At 44.4% G+C, this 19,441-nt stretch overlaps 1 long non-coding RNA gene across 2 annotated transcripts in view; it reads left to right on the top strand.

The window, feature by feature from the left end:
- Positions 1–19,441, top strand: part of LOC130851682 (uncharacterized) — a 47,157-nt gene that overhangs the window by 8,145 nt on the left and 19,571 nt on the right. Inside the window, exons 2-3 of one of the 2 annotated variants that reach the window (XR_009053250.1) lie at positions 9,748–9,831; positions 11,188–11,329. This is a non-coding gene — a long non-coding RNA (uncharacterized LOC130851682). Of the gene's footprint in view, positions 1–9,747; positions 9,832–11,187; positions 11,661–19,441 lie in introns of those variants that run through there. The other variant, XR_009053249.1, reaches the window with a different exon arrangement.

Raw genomic sequence — 19,441 nt, 5'->3', positions numbered from 1 at the left:
TAAGGTGGACTCTGGTCCCAGAAAAATCTGGCAATATGGCATAGAGGACAGATCACAAAAGCCTTCGGAGGCTACGTTAAGGCATTTTTAGCCATCTCAAGGACTGTGGGATGCTCGTAAAAGACTTGAAGCTGTAGGTGTATATGAGTCAGTGAGTGTGTGTGTTAGGGAGTGTGTCATTCTGGCCACAGTGTGGAAAATGGATTGGAAGGAGCCAGAATGGGTTCTTGTCACTGCCCAGCCTTCCTTGGCCTTTCAGAGCTAAAGGTCATAACAGAGTCCTGTTTTCTCCTGTTCCACGGTGTTGCACTGTCCCTGTGGTTTCCTTACACTCTGCCCACATGTTTGCAAATAGTTCCTTTATCAAACTCTTGTCACGTGACCAAAATTGTTCTGGTTGACTTTATGGAAAAGTCACATATGGATAAAGCAGGAGAAAACTTTAGCAGCTCCTTAAGCTAGCTCTTTTACTTTACTTACAAGCCCCTATCACTGGATTTTGTTTTCTAGCTGTTCTGACAAGCTTTGTCTTTTCAATGCAGAGCAAAACTTTTCAGTTAGGATGTATTTATATAAGAGTTGGAAATTGCTGAATTAGTTAGATTTCTCTCTGTCTTACTTTGTGCTATTTGTCCTGGGTGTGTGTTATTGTTGTTTGTTTATTTGTTTTTAAGACATAATTTTTTTTTACAGCAGTTTTAGATTGATAACAAAATGGAAAGAAAGATACAGAGAGTTCCACGGACCCTCTCTACCTACACATAGATAACATCCCCTAAGTCCTGGTTTTTATTTTTTCCTTCTACTTTCTTATCTTCTTATGGATTGAATTTTTTAATCACTCCATTTTTCTCCCATTGATTACCTTGGAAGTTACAGTCGCTCTATTTATTCTCTTAGTGGGTCCCCTAGATATTTAAAATTTAATCACAATTTTTACCCTCTTAAACAAAACAATACATGACTTTAAACTACTTAAACTCCCCCCACTATTTATTTCCTACTGTCCAGTGTTTTCACTGTCTTTTTTTTTTTTCCAGGACAGAGGAGACATCGTTGTTTCTTTATATAATCAAATGTTTTTCATTGGTGTCTTACAGAATCACCAATCCCTTTGTTCACAATTCCTTTTTATAAGAGTATCCATCTGAGATTGCCTTCCCTCTGCCTGAAATTCATCCTATAGTATTTCCTTCAGTGAGGATTTATTGGTAGTAAATTCTCTTACTTTTCGTGAGTTTGAAAATAACTTTCTTTTACTATCATATTTAAATTCTTGACTGAAATTCTTGATTGCCAGTTATTTTATCTCAGCACATTGAAGATACTGTTCTGGCTTCCACTGTGGCTGCTGAGAAGTCTGTGGTCAGTCTAATTGTAATTTCTTTGTTATTGATTTGTATTTGTCCCTGGCCTTCTGCAGTTTCACTTTGATGTAAATACACATGAACATGTTTTTCTTTATTCTTCTTGGAATTTCTGGATCCAGAGTTTGGTGTCTTACAACAATTTGGAAAAATTTTGAGCAGGACAGCACTAGTGATAGCCAATGAGGTGCCTAGGGCATCAAATTTAAGAAAGTGCTCATTCTTGAGTTTGTGCAAATGCAAGATTGCCTCTAAGAGTGATTGTCTAAAATAAACACTTTATAAGTGAGGAGTCCTTATGCCCTAGGCCCCTCACTCACCTCACTCTAGTCCTGGTATTGACTCTACAAGTACCTCTTTTTCCTTATTCTTTCCTTTATTTTCTTCTGTAAATACAATTAAATATATATTAGACCATTTTATTCTATCCTCCAATGTCACATATGTAGTTCTTTTATTCTTTATTTCTTTGTATCCCTGGTCACTTTCTAGATTTCCTCAGATCCATCTTCCAGTAAATGAATTCTGCCTTTAACAGTATCTAATCTGCTATGTAATCCATTCTAGCTCCTCTCCTCTCCTGCACCCTCCCCCCCAACCCCCCAAATTGGCTTGGTTACTTTTCATAGTCTTTTAGTCTTTTGCTCCTGGCTCATATATTTAAGGCTCACATATATTGTACTCAATAATTTCTGTATCTCAGATTTTAGTGAGTCTAATGATATCATTTGTTGTTTCTGCTGGTTCTCACTTATGGTACCTTGTTTTCTTGTGTGTTTTGTGATTTTACCTTTAGGCACAATTTATTAGAACATTGTAGGTATTCTTTGAGGAATGAGTTGAAATTGCAGTCCTTCAGAGAGGATTTGTATTTGCTCTTACCAGTTACTAGGATTTAATTCCCACCTGAAAGCTCCTTAAATTAAATTTTATTTATTTATTTATTCTTTTTGGGGGGGTACACCAAGTTCAATCATCTGTTTTTATACACATATCCCCGTATTCCCTCCCTCCCTTGACTCCCCCCCCACCCTCCCTCGTAAATTAAATTTTATGCTTGACGTTTTTCAAATTATGTAGAGCACAGGTGATATAAATTTAGTTTATAAACTCATGTGAAGGCTGGTTTGTAGTTATGAATTTTCAGGGAGATTTTGTTTTTCTTAGTCATCCAATGTCAAGGTTGGTCAAACCGTTTCCTTGCAGTCCCTTCTGTGCCATGGATTTATTTCTCATTGATCCTTACACAGAAGTTGTAATTCTTTGTGTACCCTTTTGAAGGGTTTCTATTAGACTTCTTACCCACAGGTTTAAGCTTTATCTCCTGTCATCCTCATCCCTTGTGTTCATCAAAATGGAAGCTTCAAGTCACCAGGTTTTGGCAGATACCTTTAGTGTAAAACTGTCTTGGGCACTCAGGTTCCAGAGTTTCCTTTTTGTTTCTTTTTTGGCCTTTGCATATTTCTTACTTTTTTGCCAATTCAATGCATTTTTGAAAAAATTATACATTTTACTCAATGTTTGGAAATGTTTTCACTGGGAAGATCACCCAGGGTACTTTGGTCATGATACTGTCAGAAAGTGAACCAATTTTTTTACATTCCCAGAGAAAGAGGTAGTATGGTATAGTATAAAGAGTTTTGATATCAGATTATACTGAGTTCAAATTCACATTTAATTCTTGTAAGAACCCTATGATGAAAGTACCATTGTAATCTCCATTTTATAGGTTACAAACCTGCCTAAGGCTGAACAATGAAACCAGGAACCAAAACTATGTGAAAAACTAGAGCTCTGTGCTCTTACCCTCAACCTTTCTAACAGAATAGGCTACTAAGACCTAAACAGTCAATACTTACCTAATATAAATTCACTGAAATATTTAATCTGTCAGGGGAAATCAAGATAAAATTAAAATTCGGGACAAGAGACATCATGATTTTGGAATCCACTGGAAGTTCCTTGATTGGCTATGAGATGAAAGAGAGGGAAGAATAAAAGATGACTGCATATTTTTGAGTGGTGAACACCAAATGGATGGTGCTTTTAGGAACAGGGAAGTGTTTTGCCAAAAGCCTTACTTTTGGTTTCAAGGTTCATAGGATTTGCTGGCAAAATAACCACTCTACACTCAGTTAAGCAAGAATTTAGAGAGAATTTATTAAATTAACAAAGATCACAGTATACTAATTAAGAGAATAATTAGCTAAGAAAGAATAATAAAGACAGAGGTTCATACATCACCAAATTGGGGAAGCACCTACACCCAGATCCAAACAGCACTGGGCAGTCCCGAGTGAGAGCAGTCTGGAGTCCCCGTTGGGAAGGGTCTTGGGCAGCGTGTCCACTCCACGGGTGAGACTTCAGATTGAAGTTCTGGGGGCTCCAGCTTATAATTCCAGGCTGCAGACTGTTATCATCAGTTTGTGTGTAAAAATGCAGCTCTGGATTTACTTTAACAATGTTGTTGGTTTCATCATGGGAGTCACAAGATTCTCCAGACCCCAGGGGACTGGCCAGGTCCCCAGGGCTCAAGAAATTCCAAGACCCACTCCATTTCTTATCATAAGCACCGTTTGACTTGCTAGCAGCAATTGTTAGGTGTGTAAGCAAGTGTGCAGTCCAGGCAAGGTCACAGGTCGGTCAGAGGCCTGTTTCTGCCTCTCAGGCCTGAACAAGACTATATTACTGACTTCCTCAACAGCAAGTCAGGAAGAAGACTGTTTTTCATTTGTTTGTTTTGTTTAGTGCCTCAGTTTCCTCATCTATAAAGCAAGGTGGTTGTGCTGACCTTTAAGGATTCTATAGTTCTAGACCTCTTGACGTTTAAGTATTGGCAACAAACAAACAAACAAAAAAACAAAACCAGGAGGGTTTGTCTGGCAGGCAGTTGGAATGCAGGGCTGGAGTGAGAGTCCAGGCCTTGGTGTGTGGACATGTTGACCTGAGTGGAAAACTGAGAGTAGGATGATAATTGAAGCCGTGGAGGTGGACTAATAGAGGAGGATGGGATCTTTGGGGGAAATGCCTGTCATACAATACAGGGAGTATATGAGTTTGCTAGGCTACAATAACAGAGGACCATAGACTGGGTGGCTTAAACAACAGAAATTAATTTTCTCACAATTCTGGAGGCTAGAAGTCTGAGATCAACATGTCAACAGGGTTGGTTTCTTCTGAGGCCTCTCTATTGTCACTTGTAGATGGCCATCTTCTCCCTGTCTTCACATGGTCTGCCGTCTGCCTGTGTCCTAATTTCCTCATAATTTCTTCCAGTCATATTGGATCAGGGTCCATCCTAATGACCTCATTAATTACCTTTTAAAGATCCTTTCTGTAAATATCATCATATTCTGAGGTACAAGGGGTTAGGACTTCAACATGTGGATTGGGGGGAGGTGGGAGGGACACAATTCAGCTCATGACAGAAGGCAAGAATCAGGCACTGAGAAGAAAGACAGGAGGATAATAGAAGAATATAGTCTCCCAAAGAACCCCAGGGAGGAGAAAGGTGCTGAGAGAGAGGTAGTGAGGAACAAGAATGGAGGAAGTGGCGCCTGAATTAACAGTGGGGTCTCCTGAGGACTACCTACAAGGAAAACATCGGTAGAGAGGGGTTGAAGTGGATTGATAGCATGGGAAGAGAGGGGAGGGGGGAGGGCCAAGAGGGACACTTTTGGTTTCACTTCCAGACAAAGTAGATGCTCCTTATATGTGTTTATTGAATGTATAAGTGAATTTCCTTTCCTCCTTCCTCTGATACTCCATGGTCCTGGGATACTGTTTCTCTTTAGAAATTGAAATGAGGCTGCATTCCAGGACCTTGGCCTGAAGCTCATTCTTTTTATTTGGCTGGGTCTTGAGGTCAAGCCAGGGAGAAGAGAGAATAGGACATCTTTTCTCCTAGGAATAGAGAGGGAGAGAGAGAAGTAAGAATGGAGTGATGTGACGTTGGAGAGACCTTGGGAGTCATTTTGCAATTTTCTTATCTGCCCACCAGAAATGAAGAGGTTATTCATTCAGTGATTGAAAAATAATTTTTTAAGCTTTTTATTGGAATATAATTGCTTTACACGGTTGTGCCAGTTTTTGCTGTACAACAAAGTGAATCAGCTATATTTATACATGTATCCCCATATCCCCTCCCTCCCACGACTCCTTCCCACCTTCCCTATCCCAGCCCTCTAAGTCATCACCCATCATCGAGTTGATCTCCCTGTATTATGCAGTAGCTTTCCACTAGCTATCTATTTTACATTTGGTAGTGTATATATGTCAATGCTATTCTCTCACTACATTCCAGCTTCCCCTTCGCCCCCACCCTGAAAATAAAAAATCTTAATCACCTGCTCTGAAATGGGCACTGTGCTAGGAAAGGGGGACATATATCAGTGAAACAAGTACCAGAGATTGGTTAACTGCTAATGTAATGCCAGGCCCTGTGTTAAGTGCTTGGTGTACTTCCTGCTCTCCAGGGAGGTATAAGACAGGGACTGTTGATGTTGCTTTGGCTTTTTTGTTTTTACAGATAGGGAAATGGCCTAACTGAAACTTAGGATGGTTTGATAACTCACTGTGAGGTCACAGACATAGGAGTAAGCAACTTGGACCCAGCCCAGGGGCACTTTTTCCAGCCCTGGCTTCTCCCAGGCCCCTGGGGCTTCTCTCAGGGTACAGTAAGTGGCTGGCTTAGGGTCTTGTGTGAGTCAGGCCAAGCTGGGGATAAGCAGTCCCAGTTCCTGCTGTTCCATCCTGTCCTGGGCCTGAGAAAGGACGCAGCGTAAAGGGACGGATGTGGGTTAGGATAGTAATGCCGAGTCACTGCCCATGGAAGCCCTGTGTATTCCCCTCCTCCCAGCCGCCACCTAAAGCCCGGCTTAGCCACTGTCCTGTTGTCACACTCACATCCCTCCGTGCCCCACTGACAACAGCTGGGATTGTGTCTCACAAACCAAAAACGTGTTTCCTTCCTTCTCTGGAACTTCCTCAGAGCTACCAGAGAACACAACCAGATTCTGAAATCCTATCCCCCAATGTCAGGGATTTCCCGTGTAGCTCCAGAGAAAGGGAGAAATGGGTTCTGTGACTCCTATTGTGTGAGAGCATGAGGAAACAGTCCAATGAACTCTTTCTTCTATTTTGAGATGAGGAGGAAGGTGGTCCTGCTGCTGACCAGTGAGTCAGTGGGTCTAGGGAACTCTATAGGGAGAACCAAAGTTGAAGAATCACCCTCAGTCTGGTCTAATCTGGCAATCAGAGGCCTTAAAGACTTGAGTTCACAGATTTTATTTATACACACACACACACACATATGTATATATATGATTTATACATTTATGTATTTGTATATTTACATACATACGTGTGTGTGTGTACACACATCACAATGTTTTAGTAGTAGTAACCTGCCTGCCCATCTGTAAGGGACTCATGAAATCAATGAGGTTTGCTCTCTACAAAAGAAATATAAGTTGTCATTACATAGTGTGTGGTAGACCTATCAAGTGTGGATGTAGAAGGGTGTTCAAGACTGTTAAGTGAGTAAAGCAAGCCACAGAACAGTGTATGTGTGTATATATGTTTCCATAGCCATGGATGATTTCTAGAAATACTCATGAGAAACTGCTAATTGGTTACTTCCAAAGAGTAGGAATGGAGCTTTGGGTGGGAGGCAAGACTTTTGCTCTTCACTTTACCCTCTTCTATACTTCAAAAATATATATATATATATTTTATAATGAGCATGTATTGCTTTTATAATATGATGAGAATGAGAAAGAAAAAGTAGAAGAAAGAAAGGCTTAAGAAAGTTTACAAGCCAAAGACACCAAAACAATTTCAGCACTGAATCCAGGAGTGCTGAAGGCAGGAGGAATAACAAAGTGGGGCCTGAGATGACCTTGCATGATGGAACTTGCCCCTAGCCACTGTTTGTAGAGATATGCTTTGACCAGCCAAGGGTGGACACAGAGGTAGGGACCGGCAGGAAATCCCTGTTTGCAAGGCTGACTCAGTGACAGAAAGTCTAAAATAAAATCAAGGCCAAAATTCAACTTCAAGAACACAGATTGGAGGGACTTTCCTGGTGGTACAGTGATTAAGACTCCACACTCCCAATGCAGGGGGCCTGGATTCAATCCCTGATCAGGGAACTAGATCCCACATGCATGCCACAACTAAGGAGCCCTTAAACTGCAACTAAGGAGCCCGCCTGCTGTGACTAAGGAGCCACCACTAAGGAACTGGCCTGCCACAACTAAAACCCAGTGCAACCAAATAAATAAATAAATATTAAAAAACAAAACAAAACAAAAAAACAGGGATTAGAGTCTCTTATAACCCTAGCTAACATATATTGAGTATTTACCATGTTTCAAAGCAATGTACAAATTGCTTTACTTAGCGTTATCTAATTTATCTTCACAACAATGCTATGAGGTAGCACTGTTATTATCCCAATTTTACAGATGAGGATACTGAGGCCAGAGAGTCCAAATTACTTGCACAAATACACACAGTCAGTAATTGGTTAGTCTGGGATTAACCCAGGTCTGTCTGTTGCAGAAGACAGCTCTCTTATCACCTCCTGAATACTACTACGTGTTGAACTCTAAGGGGCCCTCGGGTACAAGAACAGGACATCCTTAACATTCTTTTCCATCAAGGCCAAAATTCAACTTCAAGAACATAGATTGGAGAGAACGCAGCTGGCCTAGTTGGAGAAGGCCACACTAACCTGTGTAGACTATATAGTGATTTATATAAGGCATCCATCTGGATTTAATTGGGCTGCAAAGATGATAAACACTATTTGAATTTTAAAGTTGGGGAGATCAGCAAGTCCTGAAGTTGTCAATGAAGGCAACTTGGAGGGGGAAAGATGTAAACCAGGTCTGGAAGGATGGATGGAATTAAGAGAGGGGTGGGGAGAACATTCCAGAGAAGAGAATGTGCAAATTGTGCAGAAGTCTGCTCTGTTGTTTCTGAGACAGTCAAGCATCTTGCCTAATCAGAGTGAAAATTGTATATGTGTGGTAAGCGAGCTGCTGTGTGGAGAGAGGAAAAACAGAGCATTAGAAGTCCTTCTGAAGGTTGAAAACTGGGAGAGAAGTCGTGACTGTGGAAAGAAATTAAGAGCCTCTGAGGGTGTTTGGGGCAGTGAAGACACACTATGAAAACTGATGCTTCAGGGAGGCTAATCTGAGAGAGATGTCAAAGTGGCAGAGTGAAAGAGGGAGCCATGTGAAAGCCTAGGTGTGGGGTGATGGGGGCCTTGAGGGGGCTACCAGCAAGAGGAATGAAAAAGGAGGGCTGGTGTGAAAGCTGCTTGTAAAGGGAGAGGAGGCAACAGGACTTGATGATTGAAAAGAAACAGACTATGAAGGAGCAGGTCTGAGTCAAATAATTCCAGGGCTTCAAATCCAGGTGTCCAAAGAAGGGAACACGTATATCTGGAAAAAGGAGAGGGTTTTGGTTTGCTGTTGGAGGTGTGGTGGGAGGAGATGATGAATTGTGTTTTCATTCCAAACCCTTTTTTTCCCAAGACTGTAAGGCAGCTTAGGGACTTTTTCTCACTTCATTTTCTTGGTGGAATAATGCATAGGACTTCCTCTGTTGGGACTAGTTCATTCATTCAACAGTTGTTTATTAAGCTGTCTTATGATCTGGTTGTTAGGAACACAACAGTGAGCAGGGCAGACCTGGTGCCTGTCCTCATGGAAGAGAGATTTTGAACAAGAAATTATAAGGGTTCTTTCTGTGCTCTTAATGTCAAGGTAGCATTTATGCCCCCAGACCAATTCTGTTCTATACCTGCAAAATCTGGATCATGCACCAACTGGTAAGGGCATTTGTCAAACACTTTATTATAGACTGTATCTTGTAATAAAGAAAAAACATTGCAACCATTCATTTATTCCTTTGCTCTACAAATATTTGAGTGGCACTGTGGCTCTGTATTTTTAGCCCTTATGCTTACATTACAGACTAGTGGAGGACATAAACAAGTAAACAAGTAATGATAATATGGTGTAATAAGTGGGTAAACACCAGGTGTTGTGGGAGCAACTAGGAAGGGGGTTTATCTGGCCTTGGTGGGGGGCCAGGTGACTGGGCAGGGAAGTTTCTCTGACAAGAATAATGAGATGTTAGCTACACAAGGGCATGAGGTGATGGTGAGGGTATGTGTTCCATGCAAAAGCAACATCTGTTTCAAAGACCTGGACACCAGAGAGGGCTAGACTTGATAGGGAATGATTTATAACCTAGACTTTTATACCTAGCAAAACTACCAATCAAAATGTGAAGAAAGAATAAAAGGAAAGGCATGATCAGATATGTAAGGTGTCAAAAAATTTATCTTGTGTGTGTTTCTTCCCAGGAAGCTAGTGGAGGACCTGCACCAACAAAACCAAGGAGTAAATCAAGAGAGTAGATACCATGGAAATAACTGCGTAGAGCTCAGGTAGGCAGGGGCTGGATCGAAAAGGGTTCTATAGGCATAGTGAGGAGTTTGTATTTCATTATAATGACAAAATTACTTAAGGTAATAAAAGAATGAGGGACTTCCTGGCAGTCTTGTGGTTAAGACTCTGTCATTCCACTGCAGTGGGCACGGGTTCAATCTCTGGTCAGGGAACTAAGATCCTGCATGCTGCGTGGTCCAGCCAAAAAATTAAAAAAAAAAAAAAAAAAAAAGAATGATATTCTAAAATAGTGCTTTTTTCCTCCAAACTTTGAATTCTTGGGACCCTTTTGAGCAACATTGTGATTGGCTTCCACCAGGAACAATAGTTTTAATCTGTTTTTCATATTTTTCATTCTTTTGAAAAGAATGCTGATGAGTTTTAAAGAGTTTGGAAGTCATTGTACTAGGAAAACCTAAAAATGTGTGTAACTACTTCTTGAGCAGCCTTGTGCAATTTGGCAGGGCCCCCAGAAACTCCCAGGGTCAAGAGATTGTAGAAATTTTAAGGCCTCTGTCGGTGGCCATAGGGCTATGAAAGTTCTTGGAGCACTGCACTGTGGGAGAGGGGAGAGTGGTATAGGAAGGTGATAAGGGCCAGCTTCCAAATTCCAACAGGACTCTTCACTGGTCATTCTTCCTTCCACAGCAGAAGGGATCTTCTAGATCCCTAGAAGAACATTTCTACCAGAATAGATCTGCTTACTAATTAAGTACTAAAACTGCCTTCCCCAATGACTTTCAGACTGCCAAGAAATAAAATTTAAAAATGTGAACACAGGGTAGGGAAAACATTGCATGACCAAAGCTCCTTTCCTGCTGAACTTTGCCACAGATGGACTAAGGCAGGGTATGTTTGAGAGAGAGGTGGGTGTTGGGGATGGGGGGGGGGGGTGTTGCATGTGTGTCTGTGGGTTCAGAAGAAATTTATGGCTATGTTATATTTTAGCAAATCATGGTCAAAGCCAGAGCAGGGATCCAGGTGTTCCCTAAATCTGAAGCCAAGGAGAACCTTTTATTTATGGATTCAGCAGACAGACGTTTGTTTTCTTTCTCATATCTGTATTTCAAGTTTGGATGCCAAAAGACCAGCCCAGAAAACAAGCAGCATGCTATGGTGTTTACTGGTTTTACTGGCCATAAAAAAGGGCGTTCCCCAGTTCCCCATCAACTGGGAGAAATCCTTCCCCACCCTCTCCTGGCCAACCTCTCTCCCTCCCCCTCAGCAAGTGGATTTTAAATACCATTCTAAAGTTGTTGGCTGGTGACCTGGAAAATTCCTTTTGCTTTGTTCCGCTGTTAATGGCCCATCAGTTTAAACCTCCTACCCCCAGAAACTTTCTTTCTCATAACTAGACTGAGGAAGAAGGAAGCAGAATTAAAGAAAGAAAAAAGAGAAGAAAGAAAGAAAGAAAAAAAGAAAGAGGCCCAGATGAATGGAAGGAAGGAATTTCATCTGTCTTGACCTGTCTGTACAGCAGCCAACACAAGGGCATATGTAAGTAGGGCCTTATTGAATGACTTCAGATGAAGGTGATAATTTTTGAATGCAGCAGTAGCTCAGCCAGGTGGGATTTAAGTGGACAGAGGTCTTCTGGAAGACTTCTAATTCTGGAGGCCAAGATTCAGACTCACTAGCTGTGTAAGCTAGTAAATGTGTGAACATCATTGAGCCACTAAACTCTGTCACCTTCCTTCTCATTGTATTTAAAGATGCAGTTAATAACTGCCTTGGATCTTGTTATTGTTAGTTATAAAACCAACAATTATCATTGACTATATGTGCCAGGTATAGGGCTCAGGACACTTCCTGTATTATCTCATTTAATTCTCACCGAACAACTCCATGAGGTAAGTTCCATTTTAAAGGAGAGGAAACTGAGGTTTGGTGAGAATGGTAGAGCTGAGACCCCCGCCTGGGTTCTGTTTTTCTAGCTCATGCTCTTAACCTTGACATTATTCTGTTTATAAAGTACAAAGATCTAAGAAAACATAAATAAGAGGAAGCGCAGAGTGGCCATACAATTCCTCCCTAGTGCATGACAGTTGTTCACCTAGGCCTTGAATTTGCTGAGTTGTCATCGGAGGGGACAGTTCTGCGTATAATGTTATAAGCGGACCCCTGCCCCTGGCCGTTCGGATTTCTGGAATAAGGTTCTGTCCACAAACCTCTCTTCAGGTCTTGGTTTGTCAGATTCCATTTCTCAGCTTCCAAAATAACACATAGACATACAGAGAAATTAGGACCTTTGAACACCAGTGCCACTCCCTTTACCTACCTCCACTGCCAAGGAGCACCTGGGCAGTTTTTTACCCTCAGATGAGCTTTGTCATCTCTTATATCAGTTGGAGCTGGCAGCTCTCAAATCTATCTTCTGTAACCCAGAAATGCCACGGGACCCTCCCTGACTGGAGGGGAGGCAGCTGATCTGGGGAGAGACTGTTACTGAAATGACACACTGAGGACAAAGCAACTGTGGAAGAGCATTGGGATCATTAACACCTGCTAGAAAGCTCTGCAAGATGGAATCGCTGGGGGTGTACCCTGGATGGAATTCCCAAGGCCCAGGGTGGGCTTTTATGCTCCCCCTTTAATACTTATCTTTATTATATATAAGTATCTTTATCTTAAAAAAATAATACATGATTCTTGTCAACAACTTAAATAATATGGAGATTAACAGAGAAAGTACAAGTATACCATTAACAAGACACTCCCCCACTGTCCTCCTCTGACCTCCCCCCGACGCATCTGGCTGGCATCACTAGTGACGGTTTGATGTCTGTCCTTCCAGAAGGTTCTGCTTGTTTCCTCTGTGTGTGTGTGTGTGTCTCTGGTGTTTACATAAATATTAGTGAGAAGATCCTATTCTGTACCTTGTACATCATAGGCATATTTCTAGTCTATCCATACAGCTCTCTTCTTTTTGACGGCAGCACAGTATTCCACTGTAAGAACGGATCAACTTCCTTTTTTGCTGATCTCTGCTTTAACAGATCTTTTACTCTCCTGGGAACCTGTCTCAGCTCCTACCTACCATGCCCTCGTCTGGGTTCCGCCTCAAGAAACTGCACAGATGGGAAGGTGGTCAAGAGGTGAAGAGGGCAGTGGTGGGCCCCATATGGGAGAGTGTGGGATGAGTGTATTCTATCCTCGCCCTGCTGGGCACACAGGAAGTTCTCTCTCTTCTTTGCCTTGCCAAATGGTTCTTCTGTCTGGCTAAGGCAAAGCTGCACGTTTTATAGGAATCATCTTTGAAACAATCAAGAGGATCAGTTTAGAGAAACATAAAAGGCTGTCTTCTCAGGGTCACACTCTATCATCTGGGACCCCCACCTGGGGCATGCACACCTCCGGGCTGTCAGGAGAGCAGAGATCATCCAGGCAGTCTCCCGCCTCTATCCAAGATGGATGAGCAGCCCCGCTTAAAGCTCTTCTGTTGGTAGCTACTTTGTGTGATTAACAACTCCATTAGTTAGAAATGTGCTCCTTTTCCCTGGAAAGGTACTCTAGCTTAGAGGATTCAGGTAAGACCACTTATTAGCTACATGCTCTTGACCAAATTTTGTATCCTTCCTGTAGCTGTTTCCTCATCTGTGCAATGGGGATAATAGTACCTATCTAATTTGCTGGGCTTTCATTTTTTTTGTAAATTAAATATTGATCTATACTTAGCATATTTGGTGTATTATAAAGTAGATGTTAAGCACTCAATGATGGGAATGATTATACCCTGAATCCAAAGAGCTCTCACTGTGCTTTAAACACAGACTTTAGAGCTCATCTAGATCACTGGTTCCTAACCCTGACTGCACACCAAACTCACCTGGGGAGCCTTAAAAAAAAAAAAAAAAAGCTAGTGCCCAAGCTGCATTACCAATGATTCTGATTCTGCTGGTCTGAAATCAGGGAGTGGGGGCAGTGTTTCTGAAAATCTCCTTGGGAATTCTAATTTGTACCAGGGTTGAGAATTACTGAGTCTAGTCCAGTGATCTTACTTCCCAGATGAGGAAATAGTTAGGCCTAGAGTGGGGAAGGACTTGCCCTGGTTATACAGCCCCATCCAGAAGCACCTAGGTCTGTTATCCTGGATGCCAACCTCTAAGACTTGTCCTTATGAAGAAAATCTGTCCTCTGGGTGCCCTTCAAGTGCTGCTGCAACTTTCGGTCTCTTTCTGGATAATATTGTATGCAGCCCTCAGCTAATTCTTCCCAGGAATGGTGCCTTTTCACCCTTCTGGTCCCAGTCTGATGGTCACCTGCTCAAAGAGTTCTCTGGATTAAAAGCTGCTGTTCTAGAATATGACCCTTTAATCATAGCACTTAGAGCGTGTGAAATAATCCTGTTCCTTTGTTCGTTCGTTCATTCATTCATTCAAGAATCTAAGCCCCCAGGGGGCTAGGGCCGATTTTGTCTCGTTCCTGCTGTCCAGAGCCTAGAATGGTAACCAGCGCTTAGTTAAAAATACTCATTAAATAACTGAATGAAAGAAATCCCAGAAGGGCAGTTGAGTATATTTTATTTTTCTAGTCCTAGCCATGTGATTCTCATTACTCCTACAGCTTGGGAAGCCTCTCTCTGCTTCGGCGTTTTATAAACCTCGTGTGCGTACGTCGACATTTTAACCATAAACCCAGAGTTTAGGGGTGGAAAAATTCGAGGCCAGGGGATTGGAGGAGGGGGATTAAAAACTACCCGGAGGTCCCAAGCCGGGGCGTCGCTGCCCCAGGGTTGGGGCGGAGGAAGGAGAGGGACTGTCGGGTGGGCGCCCCTCCACCCCCCTGCGTGTCCCCTCGGCGGGAGATGGCCCCCGGGCTGCGACATCTATCAGAGGGGTGCGCTGCCGCCTTCTCCTCCCGGCCCGTGATGGGGGGTGGTGTGGGAGGGACGCCGCGGGGGAGGGGACGCGGTCCGGGTCTGGGCCCGGGGGCTACTCGGGCAGCGGCCCCTGCATCCCGGCCGCGCGCCCCGGGAGGTGGCGCCTTGGGGAGGCTGTATTTTTTTTTTTTTGGAGCCGCAGGGGAACGGGGGAGGGGGAGGGGGGAGTGTGTGTCCCTTTAAGAGCCGGAGCGCTGCCCCCGCCTCGCAGGCGCCCGGAGCCTCACAAAAGAACAGGATGTTGTTGATTTGTCACCAAACCACAGAGAGGAAATGATTGTAAATTTCCTTTAAACATCCCCACCGCGCTCCGGCCGCCCCCGCTTCCGCCTCCGCCACCCCCGCCCGGCCGGGCGCAGCGGGGCCTCGGCGCTCCCGCGGGGCGCCCGCTCCCTGGCCTCCCGGCCTCCGAGGCCAGGCCACAGGCCCGGGCCGGCTCCGGGGCGCCTGTGGGAGGAACCCCCGCCCCGCCCCGCCGCGCCCCCCGCTCGCGTTCCAGTTGCTTTCTTCTGATTGTTTTTTCAGCAGCTGCCGCAGAGAAAGGGCCTCAGCTCGTGTGCAGCCGCGCGCGCGCCGCCCTTCCCTCCTCGGCCTTTTCCTTCTTGGACAGAGGAGACCCGCGCGGGCGCCCCGGGCCCTGCCCAGGAAGGGCGTGAGCGCGCCCTTGCCTCCTTGAGCCTCACGACTCCCTGCAGAGGCAGTGATCGTTAGCTCCAGGGTGGTCGGAGGGAGATTGAGGCCCAGGGAGGTTACGCCGTAGCCGAAGGTCACCGGCTCCTGGAACCCCCTGGGGACGGTTGGGACACCCTACCTAGGTTTGGTACACCCCGAACTTATGTTTGTAACCCCGCAGCCACACTGCCACCAGAACATTCTAGAAGTCCTAAGTCATCAAAGATGGCAGTTTCCACGGGAAGCCCAGTGGAACATCAGACCAGGTTATTTCATGAGGCACATCCCCCACCATTTACAACCGGACACCCCTCTTTCAGGAGCTCCTTGGGCCTCATTTACACCCGTGACTTTCTGCACCCTTACCTCCCGACCCCTCCCCCCACTGCTCAGTAAGATTTCTGGAAGCCTCTGGTGGAGTTCAAGTTTGCTCCCAACCTGCGGCCCATGGCGGAGTGGTTGAGTCTGGTCTGTAGTCTAGCGAAGGGCTGCCTTTGCTGTACGGAGGGTTCTTTTGGAGCAATTCATGCTTGTGATTCCGGCACTGGCTGCACTGGGCTTTTTGGCTTGAATGCTTAAAACAGCAGCTAATCTCCCAGGCACTGTGTTTGGAACATTCTCTCATTTCATCCTTGCAAAAATCTCATGAGGTTGGCATTGCTATTCTCTTTATACAGATGAGGAAACTAAGGTTCAGAGAGGTTGAGGAACCTGACCAGCTCATGCAGTAAGGTGCAAGTGATAGGACTCATTTAGTCACCACTCTGGTTACTGGTGGTGTCTCTCTTTGGTACTTTAAATCTGATTGGGGGATTGGTAGTAAAAGGAATTTTTGTTGGGTGTTTTGTCACCCGAACCTCCAGGGAGCTCTGGGCCAGATCCCACTTTCTGGGGAGAAAAGAACCTGAGTGGCTGATACCCTCAGGGTAGAATCTTCCCTTTTGGGGCTGTATGAGGTCCCGAATGGCTTGGGGAAGAGGGGGAGCTGGTGTGGAGTCTAAGTTCTTTCCACTCTAGTTGAGTGGGAAAATAGGATCCTTGAAAAAGATTTCCCTGGTGCTGGATTCCTTAGGCCAGATATCCCCCTTCTTTTCAAGACCCTGGATTCTAAGCCCAGAGCCAATGAGGTGGATGGGGGTGGGGGAGGGGGTAGTGTTTGCCTCTGGCTATCATCAGCATCCTGTAGAAGTATCGGTGGCGTCCCATGGCTGGTCTGTGCCCTGCACTGTGGCATGTGCTGTATCTGGGCTTTCTCATTTCATCCTAAGAAGGATCCTAAGCGATGAAAAGTGGATTCCCAGAGAGGTTGTGCCCCTAGGAATGGTGGAGCTGGAGTCTCCATCCTTCCCCACAGGGTCCCCATGTCTGTGTGAGAGGGAGTCATCCAGACACCCCAGAAACAGAGCTGCAGTGCTTGCCTTCAGTTGGTGAGGAAAGCCAGGAGGGTCCTCGATGCTGGTGAATTTTTGAGAGAGAAGTGTAGTGTCCTTTGGCTCCTTTGTGCTGCAGCTGTCTGCAGTTCCTCAGCACTGAGCACATTTGTTGATGGATTTCCAGATAGGCTGCGGTATCTCCACCTGTCCTTTTTGCTTTTATAGATTGCCAGTCACTGGGGCATCCGGGTCCGGAGCACTTGGGAGGGAGAGCCATCTGCTTAATTGTTTCCAGTCCCAGATGAGGAGCACCGGGTACCAACATGCTGAGTTGTTCGTCTAAGCTGGCTGGCTTGAGGCAGAGCGAGACACCAGGAGTCAGGGCCCCCAGCCTCTACCACCACGCAGTTCTAGGGAAGCGGGAACCAGAAGGCAGGTCATCTGATGTCTCTCGGCTTCAGTTTCCTAGCCTGTGCAGAACACTGGCCTGTGTGGTCTCTGACGGCCCTTCTAGTCATCATCAGAAAAATGGCTTCTGTTTATTCCTTCAGCTAATATTTATTGAATGCCCACTATATGCCCGGCATCTCTGTTATAGGTGCTGGAGATAACAGCAGTCAACAAAAACTCTGCCTTCTTGGAGTTTATCTTTTAGATGAAGGAGACAAAAACCACATATATATTTATTGATATAAATTTAAAATATATGTACAGTCAAATGACTGTTTTCCCAGGGGGTAGGATCTCTAACCCTCACTCAGTTGAAAATCCACATACTACTATCTGCCTCAAAAACAAAGGATTTGATAAATGATTCATCCAAGGGCAGGAAACTGAAACAGTTTGGATAGAATCAAGACTCAAACCCTAGTTCTTTGAATGCCACATGTTGTGATCTCTAATCAAACAAACTTTTCCTCACACTTAATTTAAAGATCTGTGAAACGAAAATATAGGTGCTATATTTACTGAAAAAATTTGCCTATAAATGGACCTGCACAGTTTAAACCCATTTTGTTCACGCTCTTTCTGTGTGTGTGTGTGTATGTAAAATGACAGGTAGTGTTTTGTGCTATGGACTAAAATGAAGCAGGACGCAGGGTGTATGTATGAGAGAGGGCAGTAGTGTTTTATTTTATTTGAGGTGGTAAGGGAAGGCTCCCTGATAAGGTGAAGTGTGAAGTTTGAGATGGAATGGAAGGACTGAGCCAAGCAGCTTTCTGGAAGTTTCCTTTAGCGGTTGGAACGGAAGGGATGAGGGCCAGGAGATGGGAGGGGGTTGCATAGCACTTAGAGTGTGTCAGGTACTGTGCTAAGTGCTTTATGTTATACATTTAATCCTGTATTGCTGTATTTTATTTGAAGACGCCATGATTCAGAGAGGTTAAGTGATTTGCCCAAGGCCACGCAGCTAGGAGGTAGTGGAGGTGAAATTAAAATGCTCTTCTTAACCATCAAGTTGCTTCCCACTCAGGGACTCTCCTAATGGAGCTGGTGTTTGATTCATGACCTGTTTTTCTGTTTGTTTTGTTTTTTTATTTTTTGCCATGCGGCTTGTGGGCTCTTAGTTCTTGGACCAGGGACTGAACCTGGGCCATGACAGTGAAAACGCAGAGTCCTAACCACTGGACTGCCAGGGAACTCTGCGTGACCTGATTCTTATGATTTCTGGGGAGTAAGTGTCAGTAGGGTGGCTCCTGGCCCCTGAGTTGCATGATTTTGTGGGGATGGCCCAGGGCCTGAAGTTCCTTTTTATGAGTGGAAAAAGGTAATCTATTTGATGCTGGAAAACCCCATGTTGTGTTTATGGCAGAAGGGGGAAAAACACCTTCAAATTAGTGTAAACAAGAGCAATGGGAGAGTAGGGTAGCCTGAATCCCTCCACCCCTCCTCCTTGGTTTTAATTTCCCCATGATGGGCCCCACACAGCATGTTGTATTATACGGCAATAATGAAAACACTTGGATTAGTGAACAGATTTAAAGGGCAAACAGGAGCCAGAGGAGAAGACTGCAGTCATCTCTCTTATTTGCAGGCAGATATCCAGTTCCCACTTGCTTCCTTTTTCTTCCTGACACTATCACCTACTCTGCCTAATTAGATCCTTTTTTTTTAACCCCCATATCATTTCCAACGCCCGCTCAGCTGGCTGCTCGGCAGTTTGTGAAGCTGCACACAGAATGCTTTCCCAGAGCCCAGGGAAGATGAGTCAGAAACACAGCAAATGATGGCCAGGGACGGGACCTGTGCATCAGGCTGTGAGCCCGCCTGTCCATCAGCATCGTGGAGCAGGACAAGGAGGGCTGGACCCAGGGCTACACAGAGGAAGCTCCACGTGTTTCCCAGCTTTCCTCAGTTTCCCCCAGCACCCTTTTTGTTGTGGGGAGCAGAGGCAGTGAATTCCCCAGCCAGCGGAATTCCCTAGCACACGTTCCCAAACCACATCAAAAGAGTTCAATCCTGCCCCAAAGTATTTATGGAATATTTTACTTTGTCCAAAGTATCGTTCAAGACTCCAAGAGGGATGAGAGGTAGCCGGGGACTGAGATGAACAAAATGCTGGCAAAAACCTACAATAGAGTAGAAGGCACGAAAATAGCTGATGAGGATTTTTGGCCAAATTCATTTCTTCGATAAATATTTATTGAGTACCTACTATGTATCAGGCATTGTTCTAGGCACTGA

The sequence above is a fragment of the Hippopotamus amphibius genome, chromosome 1, assembly GCF_030028045.1.
Source record: "Hippopotamus amphibius kiboko isolate mHipAmp2 chromosome 1, mHipAmp2.hap2, whole genome shotgun sequence".
NCBI lineage: Eukaryota > Metazoa > Chordata > Mammalia > Artiodactyla > Hippopotamidae > Hippopotamus > Hippopotamus amphibius.
This window is presented reverse-complemented; position numbering and strand designations above follow the sequence as displayed.